The sequence below is a fragment of the Eleginops maclovinus genome, chromosome 5, assembly GCF_036324505.1.
Source record: "Eleginops maclovinus isolate JMC-PN-2008 ecotype Puerto Natales chromosome 5, JC_Emac_rtc_rv5, whole genome shotgun sequence".
Lineage (NCBI taxonomy): Eukaryota > Metazoa > Chordata > Actinopteri > Perciformes > Eleginopidae > Eleginops > Eleginops maclovinus.
Genome location: NC_086353.1, coordinates 1,973,397 through 1,982,914, shown reverse-complemented (window position 1 = coordinate 1,982,914; position 9,518 = coordinate 1,973,397).

Below are 9,518 nucleotides of genomic sequence, written 5' to 3'. Positions count from 1 at the left end.
TGCACATTACACGTTCTTAGGTTCACTAATCTAATGATGGGTAGTTTAATCTACAGATATGCATCATATATTATATAATGATTCTGTTTGTGGAAATCAAAGGTGATAAAAATACACTTTATTTATTTTTAAATCATATTTTATTAATTAATACATAAACCTAAATCATGTCTCAATGTCCCACAGTCAAAGATAATTTTTTGAAACAATAATTTTAATCAGAATCAAAACTTAAAACCTCAAATATATTGAATGTACAATTATATTAAAGGGAGGAGAGAAAAACCTACAAATATTTATGTGACAAGCTACACATTGTCGACCCAAACGATCAATCAATAATCATAATAATTATTAATTTGATTATCTATTGATTAAATAATGAATGAATCGACCAGTCATTTTGATCCAGAGTGTTGATTCTGTCCATGTCTCTCACCATGTCTGGGTCTGTACACATGGTCTGTACAGTATGTTCCTTCACACTGGGAAGCAGGAGTTTACAGGGTGTACATGAACGCAGCATCTCTCTCCTCATGGCATCCAGGGCTTTTGTTGGTCCCCGGCTTTTGTTGTCTCTCTCCCTCCCTCTCTCTCTGCTGGATATATGTTCACATTCAGTTCATTTTAATTCACCTCTCTCTGATCCAGATTACACACCGTGCATTATCATCCATCCTCAGAGTCACACTCAAACACACTGATATTCTCTTGCGTGTTGACAGTCATTTCCCCCAGACTTTTACATTGTTATTGATTTATTTAGGCCTACCTAAATGTATAGCACCCCTCCCTCCTTCCTCCCTCCTCCCTCCCTCCCCGGTGCTCCTGTGAATGGATGCTTTGTTTGAGGATCCTGGTCCCAGTCTGACTGCTGCTGCTGCTGCTTTGCATTAATCAAGTACAGTCTGAGAAAAAATAACAATTCAAATCTCACCAACCAGGTCTGTGTGGACACCATTCAGGGCGTGTCAACACATGACAAATAAGGTCCCCACCCAAAGAACTACAAAAGAAAAGACACAATTAATAAATACCAAACAGGAATACAATACCATTAATGTGAAACAAATCAGATTGAATCACTCTGGCTCCCCCAATTCACCAAATCTTTTAATGAAATGGCCATGTTTAATATAAACCCACACAAATACACTATAAACTGTGCTTATCTTTGACACCCTAACATCTATTATTGCTTAGTGTTTGTCCTTTATCACTTATTTAATGAATACATTGCAAAAGCCTCACATTTGATGAAGATATTCTTATAGTTTCATATCTTATCATTTAGGTTTCTGTTGTGTGTATTCTTAAAGATTTTAAAAGCCAATTATGAAAGCCATTTGGCAGTTTTAAAAATATATTTAATTGAGCATGATGATTATGTTTTTTGGATGTGGCATTAAACAAAATCTTCTCCTATTTTTAAATCCTTTATTTCCTGTGGGTTCATACCTGACACGGATGTCCTATATGTTTAAAAAATAACTCTTAGAAAATCTTAAAACGGTAAACTGTAAGCCAGCATCTGAAGCCTCTCTAGCAGCCTCTAGAGGACATCTTAACACACACACACACACACACACACACACACACACACACACACACACACACACACACACACACACACACACACACACACACACACACACACACACACACACACACACACACACACACACACCCTGTGTAAAGTGACCAATACAAAGCATAAATGGTCATAAGATCATGACGTAAAGCTCACACACAGATAGGCTATGCTTTCAATATCTGACTTTTTGATTCAAAAACGATCCTCGCTTCAGGGATGCTCATTTTAGGATCTACTCCAGCCCCCTGAAGTGAAGTGTGTTTAAGGAAGTTTTACAATTAAAAAGGTAAATCAACTGATTGCAAACATGGTAACCCAAAAAGGCAAACTCATGGAAAAAGGACATCTTTAAAAGACAAGATAAGAATGACTTCATTAATCCCATATATATATATACAGTTGGACGATGAACGTAAATAATCAGCAAAATATAGAACAGGATATTATATACATCATTTATGGTACATGGTACACTTGCAAAAATAAACACATACACTTTTAAGTAAAGCTTTTGAGTATTTATAATTTCTCAATTATTTACTGTAAGAATAAAATGCTTCATGTTGCCTTGAATTGTTACAGTAAGGGGAGCTGAATTATATATTTCTCACATCCAAACCTGTCAATTACTGTAGATCGACCAACAAACACATACTGCACACACACACACACACACACACACACACACACACACACACACACACACACACACACACACACACACACACACACACACACACACACATTGAAGAAGACAATAATGTTTCCACTCAGTTCTACGGAAACCTTAGTAGTGTGTGTGTGTGTGTGTGTGTGTGTGTGTGTGTGTGTGTGTGTGTGTGTGTGTGTGTGTGTGTGTGTGTGTGTGTGTGTGTGTGTGTGTGTGTGTGTGTGGTGTCAGTTTCTCTTGTTGTCAGTGTTCAGTGTTGGGTTTCTCTGTCCTGCACGTCTTGTAGAGATAACATCTGAAGAGGAGAGATAAAAGAAGACACTAATATAAAAACGGAGGACTTTAATTTGAAGGTGAATCTGAAGCTGAGCCATGAAGTCTCTCAGGTTACCTTCTCTCTGACTCAGCGACCTGATGGTGACTCAGCATTCATAGGCGTCGCCTCTCTCATCTGCAGGTAAGACTGATGGACGTCCAGCTTTCTGTTCTACATGATCGTTTTTCAAATTGACCTTATTTCATCTTTGTTTGTTCTGTGAAATGTCATTTTGCAAATGGACTTTGAGTTCCTACAGAAGTGCTATAAATCAATTGCATTGTAATTAGAAATGTTACATTTAGGAGCTAAAATTGGAAATAAAGACATATTATTCCTTTATGTCTTGAACTGGAAACAGGTGTGCAGATGGGTGTGGCATTGTGTAATTGAGTGTGGTTTATGAACTCAGGTTTAATGTTAACAGCTGAGTGCAAACTATATGAGTTCCTAATATTGTGTGTGTGTTGCCCTCTGCTGGTTTAGACGTTCTATTGCATTTTCATTTTGCTATTGACTGATCTGGATAAAAAAAATCTGGATCTGGAAAGAAGATATCGTGTCATCAAGGTAACATATTTTGAACAACCAGCAAAGATTTCATGGGAAAGTCAAGTCGTTCTTAAATTGAATTAAATGAATTTAGGATCCAAACCTTAAACTGTGCAACTGAGCATTAATATCTTAATGATTGTAATAAACCAGTGTATACCGTATGTGGTGAAACACGTTTTATATTGTAGTAAAAAGTGCCAATTTGTACTTTAGATTTTCAGTTTGTATAACAAATTTTAGTCTGTGGTTTATTTGAGATATTTTTTGTATTCATTTATTTTACATTATCTTTGTATTGCACATTCATACTTCAACTTCTTATATTTACTTCATTATTTTGTATTATCGATTTCATTTGATGTGATTTATTTTATTTGACATTTTGCTTTAACTTCTAATGTTTATATGGATTGTCTTTAATCCATTGCATTTTAATTTTGCGATTGACTGATCTGGAGTCAGCTTTCAAATCAGAGTATCTTTACAGCGTGGAATTAGTACTTTAACCTTACAGAAGGAAAAGGCCCTAAAATCACCCACAGTTTTATGTATGCTTCAGAAACATGTTTAAGGTTTAGTACAAAGCAGTCTTTGGACCTGATGAGCAACAGTGAACAAAGTTATCCTTTTAGTGCCCAGTTTGTATCAGGTAATCCTGCCAAACAAACCAGTGCTCATGAATCTGCTTCTTCATAAAAAAGGAAGGAAATAAATATCATTATTAATGTAACAGAATACACGGTAACTGGTAATGCATTACAGAGACGTTTTGGGTTGGCAACAAAAGCGAACAAATGTGCATGAGGGTCATGGAGAAACTGAGAATCGGAGGATGAAGCCCTCTTTATTAGTCACATACATGCACACACTAGGAGCAGTGGGCAGCTATTGTGCAGCGCCCGGGGAGCAATGGGGAGGGGGGATTGGAGGTGTCCAAGGCCTAGGAGGTGAACTGGGACCTCTCCAAGTAGCAGTCCACTTTCCATATTTCATGTCTGCTTGGGGACTTGAACCGGCAACCCTACGAGTCCCAGTCCAAGCCCCTACTGACTGAGCCACTGCTGTGCTCCAATGATACTTGAACATATGTTAGTATGATCAGGAAGATAACTTTTGTTTGTTTTGCAATAGCCGGTGCCAACCATAAGAGGGCCTCCTTCTCTAAAAGAAAATGATCAGAATTCAAATCATTTGCACTAAACTGAGTCTACGACAACACGACTGAAATGTGTTTCACTTCTGCACCTCTTGCAGAATCTACTCTGCTTACGAGTATCAACTCAAAGAAACAAATACTGTAAAAAGAGTCTGTCTGCAAACGTAGAAACACAATACAAGGAACTCAAATACATAATGTGGACCTGAATACATAAACTATTACACCCATATCCATATAATCTGTAGTAGATCAGCTGCTGTTTGTGGTCTCTGTCTGCACCCCCAACCCCTTTTAAATGTTGTCTGGATGCTGAATCTCCTCAGTGATGTCCGGTTCTGGAGCTGCTGTGAGGCTGCATGAGTTCAGAGACGATGGACCCACGTTAACGCCAAAGTGAGGGGAAATATATATTGAATGTTAAAAAATAACCATCAAATTCATATTTTTGGTGAAAGGTGGAAAGTGGGGAAAATAATGACCCCCGACTTTTGCGTGACGATGAATGTACGCATGGTTCTTAATGATGCATCCGTTATTGGTTAACTACATCATACAAAATATTGGAGAACATTATTTAGTTTTCTTTCTTTTCTCTTTAATGTACTTTAGTTTAGACAGTATTCCATTGTGTTATGTATAGTAGAGGAAGAGTGCCACAGGTGAATTTATTTTTGAGTTAAATTCAGAACTTCTTTCTCAGAACTAAAAAAACTTTAACTTTTGGTCTGATAAAAAAAATCACATGTGGCACTAAACCTCTTTCGTATGAATCTCTTGTAACCATTTCATTTCATTTGAGAAATAATCTTAGGTGAAAAGCAGCTCCAAAATTGTGTGTAATCCCTTGGTACTAATACGTCTCTTGTTTTCGTCTTTTTTGTACATTTAACTGTTTATCTATGTCCGTCGCAGGTCGTCTCGTGTTGGGAGAGATGTGCAGGGTTTATATCCCGGACAGCTGGGTAGAGTCCACATTGCTCACTCAAAAGATTCTGGGTAAGCCTGTGCTGTTTATAATCCGAATAAAGATCATGAATCCTTTAAATATGCTGCGTAAAAAACTGCAGGAAAGGTAAATAAGTAGACTAACGGAACATGACAGGAACATGTGTCGTAAAATCAAATGTGTTCAAGAACATGGCAATAAAAATATCCTGCTAGATTTGAATATATTTGATGTCTTAAAGATGTTTATTTCTGATTTTAAAAAGCTTTCAAAGAAGAGGCCTATACTTTTATTAAGACATTTGGAGATCTTTTTTTATTAAGATATTTTTGGGGGCTTTTTGCCTTTAATCGGATAGGACAGTTGAGAGTGACAGGAAAGTGGGAGAGAGAGTCGGGGTGGGATCTGGAAAGGACCACGAACCGGGAATCGAACCCGTACGGTGTAGATGCCCCATTCTGATTCTGAAATATAATTAAATGTCCCTGTTGTGTCTCGACATGTGGCGGCTCCTGTCCTCCCAGTGGAAGGTCCCCGTCCCTCCATGTGTCTCCTCCAGATCCTCCGAATGGAAACTTCCAGCAGAGCTTTGACCTCCGAACCCTGAGAGCGCTGTCTGTCCTCCGTCCTGCTGTCCGTCCTCAGACATCGTACCAGGAGCACTTCGGTCTCCAGTCTCCTCTCTTTCCTCAGTAATCCACAATCATGTGATTTAAAACATTTCAGGATGAGTGAATTCTTCCAGTGGTGGAAAGTACATTAACTCAGGTACTGTACTTATGATGGGATGCATGCACCGTAAAGACATCTACAGTGGAGGAAATAAGTATTTGATCCCCTGACAATATAGTGAGTTTACCCATTTACAAAGAAATGAACCGTCTGTCATTTTTATGGTCTGTTTATTCTAACAGTGAGAGACAGAATATTTCTTAAAAATCCAGAAATGTGCATTAAAAAAAGGTTGATTTGCGTTTAATGGGGGAAATAAGTATTTGATCCCCTTGCAACCAACAAGACTTCTGGCTCCCACAGACCGGTTAAATTAGTCCTCTCGCTTTAAGAAAGTACTCCTGATGTCAAGTCGCTACCTGGACAAAAGACACCTGTCTAAGGACATCAGGGACCAGATTGTAGACCAGCAAAGGGCTGGAATAGAAGACAAGACCACCAGCAAGCAGCTTGGTGAGAAAAAGACAACTGGTTTGATTATTAGAAAATGGAAGAAGCCCAAAATGACCATCAATCGCCCTCGGTCTGGGGCTCCACCATCTAAGATCTCGCCTCTTGGGGCATCAATGATCATCAGAAAGGTGAGGGGTCAGCCAAGAACTACACAGGAGGGACCTGTTAATGATCTGAAGTCAGCTGGGACCACAGTCACCAAGAAAACTATTGGTAACACACTGCGCTGTAATGGATTCAAATCCTGCAGCGCCTGCAAGGTCGCCCGCTCAAGAAAGCACATGTACAGGCCGTCTGAAGTCTGCCAGGGATCCTCCGAATGATTCAGAGAAGGCTTATGAGAAGGTCGTGTGATCAGATGAGACCAACATCCAGATCTTAGGACTCAACTCGACATGTCGTGTTTGGCGGAAGAGCATCCAACGTCAAGCATGGAGGTGGAAACATGATCCTTTGGGGGTGTTTCTCTGCTAAGAGGACAGGGCAATTCGAGGGGATGATGGAGGGGGCCATGTATCGTAAAATATTGGCTGATAACCTCCTTCCCTCAGCCAGGACACTGAAAATGGGACATGGATAGGTCTTCCAGCACGACAATAACCCAAAACATACGACTAAGGCAACTAAGGAGTGACTAAAGAAGAAGCCCCTTAAGGTAATGGAGGGGACTAGCCAGTCTCCGGACCTTCCATAGAAAATCTGTGGAGGGAGCTGAAGCTTCCAGTGGCCAAGCATCAGCCTCCAAACCTTAAGGATTTGGAGAGAATCTGCAGAGAGGAGAGGACCAAAATCCCTCCTGAGATGTGCACAAACCTGGTGACCAACTACAAGAAGCACCTGCCCTCTGTGCTGTCCAACAAGGCTTTCTCCACCAAGAACTAAGGCATGTTTTGCAAGGGGATCAAACACTTATATCCCCATTAAATACAAATAATTCATCTCTTTTTTTATCTACATTTCTGGTAAACTAACTAAATTGGCCGGGGATCAAATACTTATTTCCTCCACTGTAGGTTCCGAGTAAACTGCTGCAGAACCTGTTCCATGCTCTCCAGGAAGAATTTGTGAAGGAACAAAGAACATTTTTCTAATATCAGAAGCAACCAAAATGTGCACACACACACACACACACACTGCATACACACACACACACACTGCAACACACACACACACACACACACACACACACACACACACACACACACACACACACACACACACTTAATTACATGTCAAATTTCTTTGCATTCGAAAGACAAAATACAAAAATATAAGTAAAATTAAAACCACAGCTAAAATAAACAACTTATAAAGGGAAGAATTCATTGTAAGCTTTGAGTAAAAGGCAGAAACCAAACAGGGTATACATCTGTATCATCAGGATATTATGCCTTGACAAAGTCTTTCACACCAGATTGTCAACGTTTTAAAAAAATCAATCAATGCAGAGATGTGAAGTGTGTGCACGAACATGACTATTATCTTTGAAATTGGATCTGTCTGGGAAATGTCCCGCACCACAAAGGCGATAAAGACTTTTCTTTGACTGGATCTGAGTACAGTACCTCTTCCAGCACTGATAATATGAAAGTATGCTTCTTAATACATGGACATTTTGGGCTGTTTCTGTCCATCATGCACACAGTTCTGAGGCGTGATCAGGTGACATGGATAGACCGCCCTGTGTGTAAGATGAGAGTGTTTTCGTGTAAAGACTAAATACATCTGCGCTGTAACATGAGAAGCACCTGTTCAGGTACGGTATGTCTCCTCCTGATGGCGGATGTCACTAACAGGAATCACAATGAAACAAATAGCTCAAGTGTTCACGACTCAAAGTGATGAAGAGTGTGAGTTTGCAGAGACGGAGAACCAGTCAGACTGCATCACTGAACGCTGAGTCCTCTGCATGGTTAACCTTGCAGGGAAACAAAATACATTACACTCTAAGTCATTGTTGGGGATTTGATTGAGATGACACAGCATTTTGAGGAACGTTCCCCAAGCTTGTCATAGCAATTACATCCATTTCCTCTTCGGTATAAATTCAACTTGTATTTGATTGGTTCTCTACAGGAGAAACACCTGTCTGTGATCAAGTATTCATGCTTCTTTCACAGGATTAGTTCTAGAGGTGATAGTTATTTATTGGTCAGGGACAGTGCGCAGCTTGTTAACTTTACCAGAGTTAGCTATACGTTATCCCTGGGCAGGAAACAGTAGGTAAGAGGATTAGGGCCACATGAGATAAAAACATCAGTCTCAGAATTGTGATTCTTTTTCTCAGAATTCAGATTTTTTTTTTGGTTTGTTTTCAGTTTAGAATAACAGCCCTAAGAACACATTTAGGATTCTGAGAAAAAAGTCAAAAAAATAGAGATTTCTTTTTTTAAAAGATATTTTTTGGGGGCTTTTTGTCTTTAATCGGATAGGACAGTGGAGAGTGACAGGAAAGTGGGAGAGAGAGTCGGGGTGGGATCCGGAAAGGACCACGAGTCGGGAATCGAATCCGGGTCGCCGGTGTACGGTGCAGGTGCCCCAGCCAGTTGCGCCACGGCCGGAGGCCAATAGGGAAGATTTCTGACTTCAGTCTCACAATCTGACCTCTTTGTAGACAGAAGTCCTTTGTTTTACTTCCTGTCACTGTTTGATTATCTGAAACGTTTAGGAAAACATTGGAGATGACAATTCAGTCATTAAATAAGTGATTTATCATCAGTATTATCATTAATAGCAGTCTATAATAACAAACAGATTATAGAGAGTCAGGAGGGTGAACAAACTAATAAAGTAAGCAAGCTTCTGTCTCTGTTTTTCACCACTTCACACAAATGCTCAAGAGGAAGAATCGTGAGATCCTCCCCCTCTGAAGAACGCGCCTGCGCTCTCCTTGAAGTTGAAGTTGTGTAATCTCAACAGGTTTGGGGATTTTCTACTTGAGGAACATTTTCTTTGTGACATTTCCTGGAAACAGGTTTGATTGTGTTCAGGTTCTCATGCATGTGACGTGTTTATCTTTTCTGAACTCTGACAAAACCTCTGACCAAAAATAAATACCAAAGCACATCCATCAGAGAGCAGGAATGGTGTGTG